Raw genomic sequence first — 21,320 nt, 5'->3', positions numbered from 1 at the left:
CTTTGCTTATTAATTAAAGATACAAAAAAATGTACCTACTAAATGAATAATGTTTTTTTGACTGTCTGGCAGTCATTCTATTGATTTTCTTCCCACAAAGGTATAGTTTATTCTATGTATGTCTATACAAAATGTATTTCAAAATATTGTTGATACTCTCGTATCATAAACATTTACATGATAATACATACAATTTTTAATGAAATGATTTTGAAAATGTTAAGATTTCATTTAAGGTTTAGAAGGTGATTGAATTAAATGTTTTAACATTCTTCCACCAGTGATATTTGATTGATTTTTTTAACCTTAGAATTTGAGGTATGAAATAAAATTTTACTGTTATTCTACAAATTGGCATTTATAATTTTTGTCACTGTACAGCTGGCTAAAATGATATTTATATAAGCCCGAATTTTAGAATTCTGTTTTATGACAACTATTAAGTCTGTATACAAATTGATACAACTTAGAAAATGAAGGTATCAAATGCTATGCTGTATCTCAAATATAATGCATACGGTAAGTCAAATTTGTATAATATCTAATTGTGTGACGGCTAAGCTAAAAGCCTAGACTTCACTGTTACAGAGTATATCCACAAATCAAAACTGCGCTCCTATCCCCCACATTTATACTGAGAGCTTTATAAACATGTCAACCATCTCGTATTATCGTCACGTGTTATGTTGCTTGTATTTTAAGATGAGCATCTTAACTTGTGTTTCCTATAAAGTAGTGCCTCAGTCAAGGACCTTTGTTCAAGTGGTTCATTTAGTAGATGACCCAGGGAGTAAGAGTAAAGAATCAGGGATCATTAGTCAAGGACAGTGGGAAAGCCAATGCAAGTGGATTAGTGCTTTTAAGTTGACCATTCTGAACCACAGGGGCTGGGACCACCTGTAAAACATACAGTATAGTTCCTAAATTTTTGCCCCTTGAACGATAGGAGGTGGGAGTTTTTTTGTTTGTTTATTGTTTTACTTTTTTTCAATTATACTTTAAGTTCTAGGGTACATGTGCACAACGACAACGTGAAGGTTTGTTACATATGTATACATGTGCCATGTTGGTGTGCTGCACCCATTAACTCATCATTTATATTAGGTATTTCTCTTAGTGCTATTCTTCCCTCTTCCCCCTACCCCATGACAGGCCCCAGTGTGTGATGTTCCCCGCCCTGGGTCCAAGTGTTCTCATTGTTCAATTCCCACCTATGAGTGAGAACATGCGGTGTTTGGTTTTCTGTCCTTGTGATAGTTTGTTCAGAATGATGGTTTCCAGCTTCATCCATGTCCCTACAAAGGACATGAACTCATCCTTTTTTATGGCTGCATAGTATTCCATGGTGTATATGTGCCATATTTTCTTAATCCAGTCTGTCATTGATGGACATGATGGACATTTGGGTTGGTTCCATGTCTTTGCTCTTGTGAATAGTGCCGCAATAAACATACGAGTGCATGTGTCTTTATAGTAGCATAATTTATAATCCTTTGGGTACATACCCAGTAATGGGATTGCTGGGTCAAATGGTATTTCTAGTTCTAGATCCTTGATGAATTGCCACACTGTCTTCCACAATGGTTGAACTAGTTTACACTGGAGGTGAGAGTTTTTATATACCCATTAGTGATGGTTACCCTGGAAGAGGTATCCTTGCCCTTACAGGCTGAATGGGCTGCCATAGCATAGGAAAAATTTGGAGGCAGAGGGCACCCTTGGGTATAAACCTTCATAGCAGAATGTGAATCTAAGCTAGCACAGTTACAATGGAAATCAACAGTAGGCCAAGAGTGATAGTATTACTAATTTTAAGTTGACATACAATTTTGACTCAAAAACTTGGAAAAAGAAATTATTTGTTAAAAAGTAGACAAATGATTAGAAAAGCCAATATTAGATTATCCTAAACTAATAAAATTAGAAAGGTTTTACACAAAACAGAGATTAGAATAGGAAAGACAACCTGCCAGAGAGGACTTGCTCTTAAGGGGATAGAGTGCACCTCTGACTGTGAGCAAATTTACCCTGGCCAGGACCAGTTGAACTTATTAAATTTAATTTTGGAAAAGCAAGAGGAGGATTAGGTGGTAAGAGTCTGGAAAGAAATTAATGTGATAGTCAAAGAAAAAGAGATAAAAGATAAACAAGAAAGAGAAAAAAGAAAAACATACACATGACAAGGAAACTTGGAAGTATTTATGCACCAGCAGTAGAGATCTTGATCATATAGGTTTTGCCATCTCAAAGAAAAAAGAAAATAGTTTGGAAATGTAATGGAAAGTCATTGGGAGAGAGAAAGGAAGATTAAAACAGGAGGAAACAAAGGGAATTCAGTCAGGGTAATGCTAAATAAGTGTCTTGTTACAGATATCCTTATTAAAAGTTAGGGGTGGTGTCCAAATAAATATTTGGGTGTGGTATACAGGTTTTAATCAATCACAAATAACACTGATTTGATCATACAGTATGGTGAAAGTATTGAAATATTTCATGGCATATTTTCATTGCATATTGAGTACAAAATATTCTATAGGTCTATTACAGAATTAATAAGACCTTTATGAAAATTAGGATACCTAGAATGTGTAATATATTGGCTATATGCCATTACAATCAACCAATAGTACACATACTACATATATTACACACACTCATGTATTTTGGCTTACATTAAATTTAAATGTGATTCATTTAGAGATCAATAAGCTAACATATCTTAAATTTGGGGGGAAATTAGGCATTTTCTAAAATATGTACAAATAATTTAATTAATAAGTTTTAAAATATAATATTCACTATTACACTTAGTTACTAAGTAATGTTTATATGATGATAAAACATGCAAATTGTAAGTGAATGTGATTTTTTTCCTGTGACTGCCTTTTTCAAGGTACAATTTTTGAATTAAATTTTCCAGACTAAAAGTGGTTCTTTTTCTGATGAAATTATCATTAATCATGGACTATATAAACCAGTATTTTCGACTACAATTGGATATTAACTGAGTATTGAGTATGAATCCTAAAGCTGACACCATGAGTACACATACTTCATTTCCTGTGGTTTGAATCATAGCCACTCGTCAATACACATTGCAACCTTTTGCATTCTGAATAACTTTTCAGGTAAATATTTTAACTAGAAAACACTCACATAATAAAGTACACCTCTCTGACTCTAAATGCAAATACAATCTCAATAGAAAAAAAGGTACCCTCAGGTAATTTAGCTGCTCTTTTGTCCTGTTCTCCAGTGAGTGCCAAAATATAGAAAAACGAGCAGTTCTCAATTCAACCCTTACGGAGGGTAAAACCAATGTAACGTTTCACTGCCCTCTACAGGATGCAAATATAAGCTGTTTGGATGGAACTTTTCTTCTCATATGTATATAATTTTAAAATGAAACTCTCAAGAAAGGATCCAGAATTAAAAATAGCAGTGATAGAGCAAAGGGGGGGGGATGCAAATTGAGTTTTCTGTAAAATTAATGAATTTGTGAAGACATACAGTACCTAGCAAGATTTCCCCAAACAGAAAATAAAGAGCAATAAAAATGCCACACGATAATAAGGTGGCAATAATACATGAGAGATTGTATGAAATGTTCAAATGAGAAAAACAGACAAAAAAAAGTAAAGAGGAGGGAGGGAGGGAAATTGTTATTGGAGATGAATGGGTGTTATTGTTTGATCTCTTTTTTTATCCCTTTTTGTATGTATAATTGCACTTGATTGCTAAAATGAAAAGTGTCTGTAAAGTGATGGATTAATTAAAAGAATATGCAACCACTTTTCCTTTCTTACAGAGAAAAAAAAAAAGAGTTTTATCCTTATAAGATCCCATACATAGCCTTCACTCTGAACTATAGCGGGTTTTGAAAGTCATTTACATAATAGCTAACAAAAATGTACTCAGCAAAACACCGGGCTTTCTAAACACAGGAGATAATTATGTTGGAAGAATGATATTTCATTGCCATCTCCATTTTCAAGATGCATTTATTTTTCCTGTCCACAACAAAGAACAACCAAACGAACACATATTAACATATATTGTGTAGGTGTGTGCCCTTAGAGTGACAAGATACAGGGAGTTGGATTTGATGGGGCTAAGGCAGTGCAAAAACCAGGAAGGAAAGAAATACTGCATTCTATTTCTGGCATATATGTACCACCTGAATGGTATTTTTCATTATCTCCAGCACTGGGAACATTCTACTATTCCACTGGGAAGTCATAGCAGAAGAGATATAATTATCAGCAGAGTAATGGGGATGCTCTTGCTAATGGCCAGCTATTCAAATATCTCAATATAATCGTCTTGCCCAATCTCTCCCCATTGCATACTCTTCTGGAGAAACTCATCATTTTTTCCACTTACTCCAGCATAATGAATTCATTTTGCATTTTCTTTGTGAGAAATTAAGAGGAATCGCAATATAATGTGTTGACATTTGAAATTCTGCACAGAAAATTTTAGGCTGGCAATTTAGTTTAATCACAAGCTAGCAGGGAGAGGTTGTTTATTAAATTAGTTCCCAGTGTATAGAATGAGTATTTTCTTTGTAAACCTTTGCCTTTGTACCTTGGTTTGGACTTCTTTTTTTCCTATTTTTTAAATAAATCTCAATTTTCTCAAAAGAAAAAATAATGTACCCCCAACTGAAGCTCTGTGTTCTCTGAGCCTTTTTTATGGTCAAAATTCTTGACACTAAATATGAGCATTGAGTGAGAGACCCTTGAGAAAAGGTTAAAAAAATAAAATAGGTGAGAAGTCGCCTTTAAGAAAGGCCACCAAAGTGTGTTTTATTTTTCTGTGACATTATGCCACTGGGTTGGCCACTGCTATAGGAAAAATTCTTTCTTATTATTACACTAAAGCTATTCTGTTTATTTGTTCAAATCTGAGTTTGGGTAACCATTTCCATATTTTCTGCCCCTTATGTTTTTGTTTTTTATAGAATTTTCATTAAATTGCTCTAATAAGACTTGTAAACAGCTAATAAAACAGTCTTTCCACTTTCTCTAGGGAATGTTACATTTCTGGGCAGGTGAGAACATGAGCAAGTTATAAAAAAAAAAACTCCTATTGGAATCATTGACTTGGAAGATGATTTAGCTTTCCTTTTACATTAGAAACTTTGCTAAGGTCCAACATTCATAAAAAGAAGGTGGAGGAGAGCAAGTCTGGGTGTGAAGCCTGTGTCATCAGTTGATGGGAAGCAAGAAGATGGAAAAAGGGTGCCACATTTTGATGACCTTTCTAGCATGTCTCACATTCTTGCTTTACTTGATTCTTCTAAATTATTTTCATATTCAAACAAATATTGTGCTAACATAGCACAATAGAAGGAGTTTGGGAAAATATATTCAGAGGGCATATTCACTCCTCTAATTTTCTCTAGTCGATTCTGACCAGAACCCAGAATAGAACTGTTGTATCCTTCCCTAAGTTTACCTGAGGCTTCTGGGAAGAGACGTGAGGAAAAGACAACTTGGCCTCGACTTTAAAAAGGGCAGTAAAAGTCATCTTTAGAAACTAGCATGCATCCAGCAGAATTACTCTGGATTCTGTAAGAGACAAAGCCCTGCAAGCTACTTAGTCTAATCTACCCCTACTTAATATCTAGTCTACCTCTACTTAATATCCTGTGGTTGGTACTGTGGTACTGAATACTGAATTCCCTTCACTTCTTGCACTATGCCACTATACTTGATTGCTAAAGGTATGCCTGGCCACTCCAAGTTCTTGGTTAAAATTAGTCTAGAATTTTACACTTTCATTGAATCACGATTTTCTTTCAATCTTTTTACATTAGCATTCCTTTGAATGTCTTAATTCTTCTTTTGTAACTCTGGATATGATTATCAATAATAAAAAACACTCCAGTTATTTCTTTTTCTTTTCTTTTCTTTTTTTTTTTTTTTGAGATGTAGTTTCACTCTTGTCACCCCGGCTGGAGTTCAATGACTCAATCTTGGCTCACTGCAACCTCCGCCTCCAGGGTTCAAGAGATTCTCCTGTCTCAGCCTCCCAAGTAGCTGAGACTACAGGTGCCTACCACCATGCCCAGCTAATTTTTGTATTTTCAGTAGAGAGAGGGTTTCACCATGTTGGCCAGGCTGGTCTCGAACTCTTGACCTCTTGACCCACCCACCTAGGCCTCCCAAAGTGTTGGAATTATAGGCATGAGCCACTACACTTGGACAATTATTTCAACTATTAAATAATTGTACTGCCATAACCATTACAATATGGAATTTGTCACTTTTGTTGATGCCCTCTTGGTCTAAAATACAGTGTTTTCTTTAAGAAAGGTGGTTATATCTTTCAAAGTAAAGATCTTACATAAAGGGATAGTGTCTCAGTTTGTTATTAAAGATCTTCCATCAGCTAAAGGAAAGTGGAAAGAGAGTAAGGAGAAACCCACCACAACTCTCCCAAGTTGTGACTGCAAAATTGTTCTGTATGTGTTATATTAATAACATTGTGATGCATTGGTGTTTTCAAACTCCAATCAATAGGCTACTTTTTATCACTCACAGAGAAGTGAAAGGAAGCAGGGAACAAGAGAGTGATTGCAAAGTGTATATGTTTAAGAGCATGCTCATCAAAAAAGCAGCTCTGGCTTATGGTCTGAAAGGCATTATGTTATTAAACCAAGAACACTTGATCAGAAATCAGGAGCCTGAGTTCTAGTCTTAAATCTAGTCCTAACTAACTTGCTATGTGGTTGGAAATTTGAATCAAAAAGTCCTTTAATTCAGCTAAAAAATGAGGGCATTAGACTTGATTTTGTGCCACACCACTTTCAGTTTGAAGCAACAATAATTACATTATTTAGACTTAAAGTAGCTTTCTGAAAACCTGGCTATCAACAAACAGTAGACATGAATTATTATCTATAGTAATTTTATTTGAAATAATTTATTTTTAATAAGTTTTTGGTACCAAGTAAAGGGGAAATGTTATAATATCTTAGGACTAGGTTTCAGGGAAGAAATATGGCAAATAGCATCAAGCAGCCCACTATGAAGAATTTGTGAAATGTCTAGTGCCTTAAATATTATGAAAGATAGAAAACATTCTAAAATACCTGAAATAGTCTCTTAGTTATGCAGTCTTTTCTTTAGGGGAAGGATCAAGTATAATCTTTTATAAAAGTATGATGCAATGAAGTGGCAAACAGTACAGTTCTATGAAGAAGTATGATAGAATTTCAGATAATGACATGAATGAAGCAGTCTTATAAGAAAAGTTGGGCTCTGACAAAAGTTTTAGAATGATTGATGGCTTGAACACAAAAGAGGGAATTACTCAATTAAGGCAGAAAAGTTAGACAGGGCATTCTGTGCTAGACATCTTTGAGAAGGTATAGGCAGCTTCTCTAATGCTGTGTTGAGTGACAATGGGTTTGTGAAGAAAAAGTCCAACACACAACTGGGAATCCTAAAGGATTTCAACATATTTTGAAAGAATTTAATGACAATGAATACCAAAAGACACTATATTTATGGCTTACCAAAAATAGAGTGTCTATCAAGACAATCAAACCTGTAGACTTTCTTTTCCTAAAGACTTCTATGGAGCTCCTCTTTGGCATACAATAGAATGCACTGTCTTACATCAATTTCCAGGTACAGTTCTCTGACCAGGGCAATTATAAAGAAAATAGAAATTTATCTTAACATGCAGTTCCTAATGACTTCCCAGGGTACAGTTGCACTATAATAATTTCATTGTGTATTTAACTTAAGCAACATTCTTTAAGAAAACGTGTTGATGTTATTTAAACACATGTATAAATGTTTAGTTCTATGGAGTAAAGCAGAAAGGATGTTTTCTAAGAGTTTTGTGTGCTTTTTTAGAATTCTAGTAAACAATTATGGCAGGTGTCCACAAACATCTTTGTTCATGTACCACAAAAAGACTTTTGAAAAACTACCCTCTAACATATTTTTAACTTGACATCTAAAAGTTTTTATCATAAACTTATGCTTATAACACAAGGATACAAAATAAATACATTATAAATGTTGACATTTAAATAGAAAATTGTTAAATCATTCTATTAAGTCTATACAATGGAAGCTAAATACTATGATTTGAAAGTGACCGTCATTATTAAAACAGTAGATGACAGGAAATTCCTTAATAATTTATCATTTTTATACTATATCATCTTTTTGTTGAAAGAACTTAACTTTATGAATTGAAATAAATATGCTCATACATATCTCAATTTCACAATATCTCATTCTGAATTTTAATTGAGGTAGATTTGTTAACAGATAGATGACATATGATAGAGATAGATAGATAGGTAGATATTTAGATGGATAGAAAATAAAGTTGGCTGGGCATGGTGGCCCATGCCTGTAATCCCAGCACTTTAGGAGGCCAAGGCAAGTGGGTCACTTGAGGTCAGGAGTTCGAGACCAGCTTGGCCAACATTGTGAAATCCCGTCTCTACTAAAAATACAAAAATTAGCTGGGCGTGGTGGTGCATGCTTGTAATGTCAGCTACATGGGGGGCTGAGGCAGGAGAATCACTTGAACTCAGGAGGGGGAAGTTGCAGTGAGCCGAGATCACACCACTGCACTCCAGTTTGGGTGACAGAGCGAGACTCCATCTCAAAAAAAAAGAAAAAAGAAAATCAGTGCACCACGGGGAAGATCATTCTAAGATCATTCTCTGGTAAGAGAAGGACACTTGGCAATTAAGAGTTGGAGAAGGACAATTGGACTCAGAACTTTTTGGGGGTAATATGAATTTTGCAATAACATATATTTTAGGGAGTACCTGGTTAGATCTTCAACTATATAGTTATACAGTATAACATAGTATAGTATAGTGTGTGTTCTCTGAAATTTTTCATGCCCAGTTGTCTCTAGGAAATACATTGTGTATTCCCATAAAGGCATGCTCCATTATGAAATCTGCTTCAGAAAAGCAGACCTCCACATCCCTCCTCTCAAGAGTAGGTTCTGCTCCCATGATCAAACTTTTTACTTCCTCATTTCAGCATGGGCGTATTTCCTGTTACAGATCTCAGCTATGTGCCACATGCTCTAAATCTATTGTATAATTTAATCCTTTTAGAAGATCTGTGAATTGTGTCCTTTTTTCTTTTTTTACAATTATAGTCATACAAAATTGAGACTCAAGGAAATTAAGTAAATTGTTCAGTTTCATTAAAAAGAAAAGGCAAGTCTGGAATGCAACCAAATCTGCCTAATTTCAACAATATATATCTCAAGGCCTCTGTCAACTTAAACAATGAAGAAGTTTTGTGTTACAGCTTTTGAGGAATCTACAGCTCTAATATTTTAAGGCTCTAAGATAGTGGCTGAAACAGAGTTTTGAGTGATACTAGAATTTTGGCCTGAATATAAAGCCAATGTTTGATTCTATTTAAAAATATTAGCTTATTTTTCTGAAGCTTCTTTCTCAACATGACCATCAAATTTTGAATAACAGAGACTTTCTTTAACTTTAGAAAGTTAGAAAATAATCACATTGTCTCCAGATTTCTTCCATGTGGCCCTCTTCAGTTATACGTGTCAGTACAACATTTTTTTTAAGTGGAATGCCAAGATTTACCATCATATAATTCCCATGGGTATTGATTTCCTAGAATAATAAATAATTTGTTCTTCCAATTGTGTGTGGGTGTGTGTGAATATAGGTGTGGTGATGGAATTTGGGAAGTGAGATGGAGAATAAAACATTTGTTTAGCTTTTGTCCTCTCATCTAAACAATGTATTTTTGCCTTGAGAGATTCTTATAACGTAGCAGTCAGTTCTGTGCTCTGCTCTTTTCAGAAAGAATGACACACTAATTTTCACTTCAAAGCCTGACAGTTTGTAAACTTGTCTTACACCATTAATTTTGGAAGCCATCTTCCAGTGTCTTTCAGGGAGAAATTAGCAGTCAACTGTGTTTGGTTTATGAAAATAGAAAAGCACTTCCGAAGAAATAGAAAATAAGAAAGAAAATGGAACTTTAAGTGGTTAAAAATCAAAACCCTCAATTCTAGTGCATAACATGTCAATAAAAAGTAAAAGAACAATGCTCAACTTGGCGAAAAACAGAAAAATAATACCATTTAGTTCAAAACTTTTTTTAGACAAACACTATAACATATAGTTGGCAGATAAAAACATGGAATTGTTCCAGACATACCCGCAACACACACACACATATACAAACACACACACAATAGTGGATGTCTACTGCTTTGTTCCAGAATTGAAAGCAACCTAACTTTCAGTAGCTATTTTTGACAGATTCTATTTTAAATTTTGGCACAGTTATAACCTTAATAATTATGTCATTTTCTAAACATAAGTGTAAACACATTGAAAGAAAGGAAGAATAAAACTGAAATTTTAGCATATAAAAACTTCCTGCTGTTTTTGTCTGAAATTCTTCACAGTTTTATCCTTATGCTATCCCATACATGTTGCTCCTCAGCCTAAACCAATATTGGACTTCCAATACTGGCCACGTATTCCAAAGCACAGACTAGGCACAAAGTTACTTAGATTTTTAAATCACCTCCACTCCCAGTTTACTTCATATTCGCCCACAGCCTTCTCTGAAGCTTTGCATTTGAAGGGCTGCCTCCCTCTCTCTCCTTACCTGTGACTGGCCCCTTCTATGTGCCCATGATTGTTTTATATGGAATATGTTGTATAAAACCCAAATAAATCCTGTAAGATACAGGTTAGTAATAAATAGGCTAGAGATGTTATGCAAATTATACCGCCATATTTGTGTAACAGCATTTTGGTCCATCATAGATGGCATATGGTGCTGAAAACGTCATAGCACAATGCATTACTCATTTGTTTGTGATGATGCTGGTACAAACCTACCGTGCTGCCAGTTGTATAAAAGTCTCGCACATACAATTATATACTGGCAATAAACGACTATGTTACTGGTTTATGTATTTGCTATACTATTCTTTGTACCATTATTTTAGAGTGTACTCTCTGTATCTCTCTCTTTCTCTATCTATCTATCTATCTATCTATCTATCTATCTATCTATCTATCTATCTATCATCTATCGGTCCTTCAGGAGATACTCCAGAAGAAAGCATTGCTATCCTAGGAGATGAAAGCCCCAGTTCTGTTATTGCCCTTGAAGACCTTCCAGTGGGACAAGATGTGGTGGTGGAAGAAAGTAATACTGACGATTCTGACCCTGTGTAAACCTAGGCTAATGTGTGTATTCTTGTCTTAGATTTTAACAAAAAAAAAAAAGTTTAAGAAAAAAGAAAAAAATTATAAAAAAGGAAAAGCTTATAGATTCAGGATATAGATTTTTTTGTATAGTTGTACAATGTGTTTGTATTTTAAGCTAAGTATTATTAGCAAAGAGTAAAAAAGTTAAAAAATAAACATTGATTAAAAAGTAACGGTAAGCTTACATTAATATAGTATTGAAGAAATAAAAATATTCTTTTTTTTTTGAGACAGAGTCTCGCTCTGTCGCCCGGGCTGGAGTGCAGTGGTGCAACCTCGGCTCACTGCAAGCTGCGCCTCCCGGGTTCACGCCATTCTCCTGCCTCAGCCTCTCCGAGTAGCTGGGACTACAGGCGCCCGCCACCACGCCCGGCTAATTTTTTGTATTTTTTTAGTAGAGACGGGGTTTCACCGTGGTCTCGATCTCCTGACCTCGTGATCCACCCGCCTCGGCCTCCCAAAGTGCTGGGATTACAAGCATGAGCCACCGCGCCCGGCCGAAATAAAAATATTCTTAACTAAATTTAGTGTAGCCTAAATGTACAGGGCTTATAAAGCCTATGGTAGTGTCAATTATGTCCTAGACTGTCACATTTACTCACCACTCACTCACTCACTGATTCACCCAGGCCAGCTTCCAAACCTGCAAGCTCCATTCATGGTAAGTTCCCTGTATAGGTGTGCCAAAAAAAAAAAAAAAAAAAAAAAAAAAGCTTGATACTGTATTTTTGCTATATGTTGTCTATGTTGGGGTATGTGTACATGTACAAATACTTATAATTGTGTTATAATTGACTACAATATTCATTATAGTAACATTCTGTATAGGCTTGTAGCCTAGGAGCAATAGGTGTATCATACAGCCTAGATATGTGGTAGGTTATACCATCTAGGTTTGTGTAAGTACACTCTAGGATGTTTGCACAACAGCGAAATTTCTTAATGCATTTCTCAGAATTTATCCTTGTTGTTAGGTGACGCATGACTATATGTGGTTACATCATGTAGACATTTTTGTATAGAATTAAAATGCATAAATTTCAGACTTCAAATGTGATTCATCCATTGTGTGACACTGCTGCCTATGTGATCACCTGCAAACAAAAGGTTTGAAGGTATCAATTCTAGTTTTAGTTCTGCTGCTACCTTTGGTCTTGTTTTCTAATATTGTGAGCCTCAAGATCCTTCATTAAAAATATGCCCAGTGATATTCTCTTCCATTTATTCCTGTTGTCCTATTTACTATTTACCGTAACTAATGGGGGTGATAACTGTTTACTTTTGCTATGGACTGAATGTATATGTTCTTTCTAAATTCATATGTTGAGATCCTAATCCCCAATATGATGATATTAGGATATGAGGATTTTGGGGAGGTGATTAGATTCTACCCTTATAAATTGAATTGATTGCTTTAAAAAGAGACTCCTGAGAGCTTTCTCATTCTTTTTGCCATGTGCAAACATAATGAGAGAACAACTTATGAGCCAGGAACCAGGCCCTCACCAGACACCCAATCAGTGCCTTGATGCCAGCCTCTCCAGCTTTCAGAACTGTGAGAAATAAATGTTTGTTGTTTAAACCACCTGTTCTATGTTTTTATTATAGCAGCCCAATTGGACTAAGATGAATTGCATTGGTTAAAAGTGAGGCAGTATGCAAATAGTTTTGCCAACAGTATCTGACTTACTCTTTATAACATTAGTTTGAGGAGTTATTCATTTTATAGATAGGAATCTGATATATTACTTATCTATGTGGCATAATTCTGAGAAGTAGAGTCAGGATTCAAACTGAGATTTGTCTGAATAATATAACTAGATTCTTACTTGTAGCTTCCCTCTGCCCTGTTACATCATTCCTAGAAAAATGAGAGTTCAGAAAGAGAAAAAAGTTTTAGAATATTCTGGAAGGCCTATAGGGAAGTAGAAATTGAATGGTGCCTCAATGGTTAGTTGTTTCATCAACCATGGAGAAAAACAAGGTGAATTTGAGTAATGGCTTAGTCTCAGGAACAAGTCCTAACCTGTAAAAGAGCAGATTTTAAAAGTGTCCAGAATAGAGAGAAAAAGCATTAAGCAACATAATTTTAAAATGTTTAATGTCAACTTTGGACCATACTTTTTTCTTTTCCTCTTTTCCTCCCTTATTCAAAACACTTGGAACAAAGAATCCTGCAGTATCTTCCCTAAGATTTCATGCACATTAGAAATTACAGCAGAAGTTTGTGCAATATTTACAGAATGAGGAGGTAATACCGAAATCCAGAGGAAAAAAATAAAGAGAACGCTGAATAGAAATCATATCTTGGGAATGATGCAGTCTCATCTTGCTCAGAGAATGTTAACTTTATGATCTGCAAGGTTTCATCAGAAGAGAAAACTAAAAATAGAAAGTGTGGGATAAGTGAGTGGGATATATAGCTTAAAAAGAAAGAAAGAAAGAAAACTACTCACAGCTTAAAGGTTTAGAAAACTCTCTCTGCCACAGGTCTGAAAGAATAAATTACATCAAGAGCTGTTTTACTGTTTTCTTTATTTTGGGGGAGTGCAATGCGGATTGATTTGGAGTGACCTGTATTTAAAAGCCTTGACATTCTTGGAAACTGAACAGTTCTATTGCAGTGTGCACAGTGATAGCGCTCTTCTCCTCCTCCTCCTCGCCGCAGCACAAAGCAGTAACTTTTATGCAATCTGACTTCTCAACTCCTGTCTTCCTATTTTCTCAACACAACAGGGCAGCCATTTATCCTGTTCTTGCTCCATATGACCTTCGCGGAATCTCTGGGTTTTCGTTTTTCTGGCTTCATTTTTTTCTCTACTTTGAGAATTTAAATGTATGGAGGTGGCACTGGGAAAACAGAAACTGAGGCTGAAAAGGGAAACATAAATTCTGCAGTACCACCAATTGTTCATTACTGATATTCATGCCTATAACATGATCCAGTAGGAACACAGCTAGCACGATTCCAAAGTACACATTGCAGTATTTCTTGAAATACGCACACATACACATAGAGTCCCTCACACTGAAAAACTTTGTTCAATTCAGATGTAAGCAACTTTCCCTTGGATTGTGAAAAGCCAGTTGTTGAAGTCTAAGAACATGGAATAACAAGAATGTTTACCAGAAGAAGGAGAAGAAAAAAGGAGAGAGTGAGGATTAAATGCTCACTTAGATGGCCACTCCACCTCTGAGGTGAGGACTACCCAAAAGAACTCTGGCAGAGTTAAGTCAAATCATGACTGAGTAATATGTATTAGGCACTGCTGCCTGAAGTCCTAGAAAGCTCTCTTCAGATGGAACGCCACATTCTCATTCCAGTCAGTTAATGGCCTTGCCTCATATTTCAGGAAGAAAATATGATTTTTTTCTAAATTACAGTCATATGGTCTCATGGACAAATCTATTCTACTCTTATCTGCATCCTTCTCTCTCTCTCTCTCTCTCTCTCTGCTGTTATATTCAAGGAAGTGCCACTCCTCCAAATACCACTCTCACTTTATGTCCTAGATATAAATCTCACAAATATTTTTACTCCTCTGAAAAATAACAGATTTTCAGATGAAATCTTTTCTTTATCCTATGTTTCTCTCTCTGCCAGATTATTCATACAAAATTTTCCAGCCCCATGATGTCCAACACAGTGGCCAAAATACATGGGGCTATTTAGAACTTGAAATGTGGCTAGTTCGAATTGACATAAACTGAACTGTAAAATACACGACATGAATCAAAGACAATGACAAATAAAGTAAAATATCTGATTAGTAATTATTTTGACACTTTTTAAATGATAATATTTTGAATATATTTAGTCAAATTATATCTATATCATCTATATCTATATCTATATATCTATATCTATATCTATTTTTTTAGACGGAGTCTTGCTCTGTCGCCAGGCTGCAGTGCAATGGCACGATCTCAGCTCACTGCAACCTCTGCCTCCTGGGTTCAAACAATTCTCCTGCCTCAGCCACCTGAGTAGCTGGGACTATAGGCAAGCGCCACCATGTCCAGCTAATTTTTGTATTTTAATAGAGATGGGGTTTTACCTTGTTGGCCAGGATGGTCTCCATCTCTTGACCGCGTGATCTGCCCGCCTCGGCCTCCCAAAGTGTTGGGATTACAGGCGTGAGCCACTGCGACTAGCCAATAAAATATATTTAAAAAATCAATTTTAGTGTTTTCTATTGCTTTTCAAATGTGCCTATTACGGCATTTAAGTGTACATATGCCTTTTTTTTTTTTTTTGGTTTACCGTTTTGATTGCTTTTTTTGGCCTTTAATTTGATCATCCTTTAAAAGCTTCCTGAGAACACTTGAAAAATTTTCTGATTCCTTGTATGTCTAGCCATGTCCTCATGTATTGACTATTTGTCCTAGGTTCTATTTCTCTGGCTATGTAAAAAACTTCTCCAAGAGATAGACCCTGTTCCTTCTGCTGCTAAGAATGGTCTGTATCCTATAGCCTTCCAAAGTTAACTATTTAGGCAATAACTCCTCTTGTAATTTGAGACAACTCTACTGTATCCAGCTTCTTAATGGACATGTTTACTTGAAGGATATTTCATAGCCATTTTAAAACTAGAATTATTGATACACACATGAACCCACATATGTAAACACACAAAGATTTGTTTGTCCCTGTGTCTTCTCATACTAAATGATACTATGAAACATGAAGTTGTTCAGATCTGAAAACTAAGATTTTTCCTTGATTCCTCTCTATAGACAATATATCTGAAAGCTCTAGTTTTTCTGCCTCCAAAGTATATGTATTTCCAATCTGACCATTTATCTCCATTTCTAGAGCAATCAGTTTTGTCCAGGTAATGAAGCCCCGGACTGCTTTCTAACTGGACTTCCTGTTTTTACTCTTGCTCCTCTTCAATCTATTCCCTACAGCCAGGAGAGAAAGTAGATGATCGACCTTATAGTCTAATATTAAAAATCTTTAGCTTCACTTAGATTAAGCACAAACTCCTAAATGTGACTTATATGACTTTTCATGATATGGCAACATCCAGCTTCTGCAATCTTTGCTCTTATCACTTCCCACCTTGCACACACTGCTCTAATCCCTCCCGGAAATCAATCACTCTAGCCCCTGCTCAAAGCCACCAAGCTCTTTCGTGCCTCTGCATTTCTACTTCTGCTGTGCTCTAGGCTCTGCCCTAAACCTTTGCATGACTAGGTGTTTTACAATTTCTTATAGTCTTGAAATTATGGGTGACTCCAAGATCTGAGGAGGCTAGAAAGTAATTTAACTTTCAAAATAGCCAATTAAATCTAAATAGTAAAAATAAAGGCAAAATCTAGTGTTCAAAACAAGGTAGGATTAGCTAAATTGTTTAGAAGAATTTAGAAATTTTCATTATATTTGGGGCCCTAGAATATAACTAGTCCCTAGAATATAACATCTAATATAACTCATCTAATATAACATTCAGAACAGGACTTCGCTTGGATGTCCCCTGCTCAAAGAGGTCTTCCTTAGCTCACTGCGCAGCCTGACATAGCTCAAGCTACTGCAACATTATTTCTTTACTTCCTACCACAGAGCTCTGTTTTTTTTCTTTATAGTAGTTCTCACAAATAACTTCTTTATTTATTCTTACTTATTCATTGTATGACATCTTTCCCATAATGTTAGAGCTGAAATGGCAAAGATCATATTGTCATGTAGACCACTGTCTTCTGATCCATACAGAAAGCTTGATACATGAAAAGTGTTCAGTAAACATGGACTGAATAAATAAATTAATGTCTATGGGCTTCTGGGAACCTATTTATCATATAAATTCAGATTTTATAATTATTGGTGAAATATGTTAGATGACATCATATTTTGAAGCTTCTTTTGAATAGTAGGAAAACTAAAGCAGACACTGATTGTTTGTATTTATCATGAGTATGTTCAATGAAGTAGAGAAGGCCTGGATAAAGGGGTAAGTAGATATGTTTAGAGCATCGAGTATTTTTATAAACGTAGAAACAGGTTTTTCCATAATAAAACCACAAATTCACTGTCATTAGCAATTATTATTAAGACTTCAGGGCATCATGTGAGAGACCTGGAGGAAACTGGGTATCTAATTTAATCTATCCCTATATCACTATAGAAGCCACTCATAATATGATTGTCAGTCATTTATTTTTGTACTTGTTATCCAGCCATAAACACACATACAAACTTTCACTCACAGAAACAATGAAAATAGCATGAGAGAGGATTTTGAATAAGAAAATATAATGCTTGTTATTCAAGCACTCTTTAGAGATTCAATATAAAGATATAAATAACCAACTTGAAGAATTTGGCTAGACAAGAGTAAAAGAGGAGGAAAATTGGTCTTTGGTGGTGTATGGAAGCTATATGTCATAGCTTCAACTCATATCACAGACAAGAAAGTAATTAATAAAAGATGTAGAAATAAGATTGAATGTGTGCTCAACTTAAATAAATGTCAGTTTTGCTTGATGACACTGTCCATTGAGAAATAGAAATTGGAAATTGGAAATCCTATATTATAAATCTTGTGGAATATCTCTATTTTTATATAAAATTTCAACCAGCAAATTTTATTCAGAAGTTGAACTTTCCTGTAGCTAATCTAAAGGAATCACTGATTTCAATGAATTGCTAAAGTGTTAGTGCAGCTATTGTTAAAATGTGTAAAATGTCTTCGAACTGTAGAATTTGCTGTTTGAGTCTAATTCTAAGCTCCTTTAAAAATGTTCTTTTTTTCCTCTAAGTTGAAACTTGAATGGAGGTGGGTGGAGAAAGACATGTCAGGTATTAGGATTCTGGTTTTGCAAATTTCTTTAAGAATTGTGATTTGGTTGTTCAGAAAAATCAGCACAAATTAGGTAATTTCTTTAAAATAAAAGTTATATGGGTGCAATTTGCATTTCATTAATCTGGTCTTTAAAAGTTACCTTCCCCCCTCTTTCCAAACTGTCATATCACACTATCATGCTATAAAAAAGGTATTTCTTATTAAGTATTGCAGAACTTCATAGTTAGAAGAGGAAATAGAGTTACTTTCATCAAACATTCTCATTTTGCAAATGTGCATGTAGAGGCTAGAGAGCTTAAATGGGTTGCAAAGACTCAGCTCACTCAGTGTTAGTGCCAGGCCTAATCTGCAGTTATATGTTATATCTGGGAGTGACCTCACAAACCATAAAGGAGTCCAGTGGAATAGGTGTAGGACAATAGGGAGTGTTGGATTCAATGGAAAGTGCCTGCCCATATTTGTGAAATGACCACATAAACAAATATATTATGTCTGCAGGAAGTTTGGTGCACAACTTTGATCCTGTGAACATGATATACCATATTGACTCTCTACATTAGCTCCTTTGGCATCTATGCTAAAAAATGATCAGACGATGTCTTTCGTTAAATTACTGCCAAATTGTTGATTTATATTTCTTTGGTGCCAACTCATTTTAGCTCAGAGAAAATATACCTTTATAACATGAACTAAAGTGAGAAGCTTAAGGATATTAGTGAACAGACACTTTCCTTTGGAAACTTCTAGGAACTTACTTTGTTTGCAGCAAATTTTTTTTTTATTATATGCTTTATTATCATTTAAAGGAAAATGATAATTAAAATTGAGTTAATCTTATATGATACCTGACAGCCAGAATAATTTTTGTAAATACTGTTTTTCAAAATATTCTCAAGTTTAACATGTTTTCTTTCTCTTCCCTAAGACTTGCCTGCCTGTCTTTTTGGGCTATCAGTAATTTCTCTCTACCTAAGAAAGCAATTTTTATTGCTCTTCATTAACAGGTCTCCACTTCAGTCTGATCGATCTCTTTCTTGCATGCTCCCCTCAATAGGTTTATTATCAATCTTGAGCCGTAATTTCAATGTTTCCTCCAGCTTAGAGAACTACCTGGGGTATCCCATCAAAGACAGCTTCTTCAAGAAGGCTTATTCCAAGACCTATCCTATTTTAGTCTGTTTAGGCTTCTATAACAAAATACTATAAATTGGATAGCTTATAAACGACAGAAATTTATTTTTCATAGTTCCTATGGCTGGGAAGTCCAAGATCAAGACACATTCAATGTCTGGTGAAGGCCTGCTTTCTGACTTAATAAACATTGGCTTCTTGCTGTGTTCTCACATAGTGGAAGGAGTTAGTGAGGTCTCTTTTGAGTATCTTTTGTAAGGCTACTATCCAATTCCTGAGAGCTCCACCCTCATGACCTAATAACCTCCCAAATTCCCCACTCCTAATACCATCACTTCGGGGGTTAGGATCTCAACATATGAAATTTAGGGGGACACAAACATTCAGAACATGACACATTCTTTGTGAAACCCGCAGGCACTCTCTGGGGTATTCAACCTCATGCTAGTTTCTGCAGAATGGCCTTTTCACCCATCTATATCACAGTATTTTGAACTCCTATTGTTTTTATTTTTTGGAAAAATTATTGAAGACAGAAAACATGTCTTCTGTTCTCTGTGTATTTTCCACATAGCCTCATCTATTTATTCATACTTGGTCAAGTTTCAACAAAGAAAACTAATCAGTCTTACAAAAAAAAAAAAAACTTAGAGCACAGAGACATTCAAAAGGGAAACACATACAACGTCATTCTTTTTGCAGCTTGGAAAGCAGCGAAGGCCATATAGATGAGGTAACTGGCTCAAGCTGACACGACTGGATATACAATTGGAATTAGAAACAAGTCTCCTGAATAGCAGACCAACACTCATTTCACTATCTGCTACCACACTCACAATACTCAGAGATCATTAAGAGGAGAAGAAAGAGTAACATGCCTTTAAGAGTTGATGTACATTTCTGTCTGGATACAAGACACCCAGGCTAGACATCCAGAATGTCAGCTCTTAGCTAGTTCAAAACAATACCACCTGAAACAAAGCAACAGGAGGCGAAGAAAGCTGTCAAGTCCCAATTTGCAGTTTCTAGCAAAGATCACAGGAAAAAATAGACTCCAGATTCAACTTGTCTTTATTTCAACTCCTCAAGGGCTCAGCACCAGCTAACTGCTGGAATTCTACACAAGCCTGTTGACCAGCTTTGTGCTTGCTTCTCCTCCTGCCTGGTTACCCAATTAGTTCCTTGTTAACCACACACCTGCAGTGTCTTTCCCCTCAGGCTCTGCTCCTCTCTGTGTAGCTTTTAACCCCTTCTGTACACATTGTTTAAAACACTATTAAGGTGCCCCTATGGAAGCTTGGCAGAATTGTTGGTGCCCTCTTGGTTGCCAAAGTAATTAGCTTACAGGGACATCTCATCTAATATAACTGCAAAATCCGAAAAAGATCAAACTTCCCTGCCTGTGCAAGCTGCTGGGGCACCAGGAATGCAAACGCTATTCGTCCAGGTAATCAGGTAACATGGCAACACAGAGAATGTCAGAAGGAAGATATCCAGAAATATTAGTCTGAGGGAAGACAAGAGAAACAATTGTCTTATCAAACCTTTCTGAGCCCCAGAAAGAAAATCCCCTGGGAAGCCAAAAGGAGAATGATGAGTCAAGGAAAAACATCTTGGTGTTAGGCTGAAGACTTTTCCACAGCTGCTTATGCCTCGGTGAATTCCCAAAGCTTGGAAAGGACATATGCTTTCGGGAGGAATGTGTGAGATTGTGCACCGAAAAAGCTAAAGGAACTGAGAGTAAGGAGGATAGGCTCTTTTAAGAGTACCAATTTGTCATAAAACCATGTGTCTACTCACAGGCAAACTCCTAATTTAAAAAACAAAACTAATTAGCATTGGCCCTCTTTATTCGGATCTTCTAAAAAGTAAAATGACTCTAGATAACCTCCATTAGTGACACATTCTATGATCTGAAAATCTTCACCCATAAGAAATACATTTGTTTCCATCTTCATTATTAAAGCAGAAAAACAGATTCAAACTGTAAAAGGCAAAACAATCAGATTTTTAAAAAAGATTACAGTCTAATGAAGGCAGAGAAATTAAAAGAGGAAGCATGGTTATTTTAAATAAGAAAATATTGCATATATAATTTCAGAGTCATGCAGCCATTATAAAAT

This window comes from Symphalangus syndactylus, chromosome 1, assembly GCF_028878055.3.
Source record: "Symphalangus syndactylus isolate Jambi chromosome 1, NHGRI_mSymSyn1-v2.1_pri, whole genome shotgun sequence".
NCBI lineage: Eukaryota > Metazoa > Chordata > Mammalia > Primates > Hylobatidae > Symphalangus > Symphalangus syndactylus.
This window is presented reverse-complemented; position numbering follows the sequence as displayed.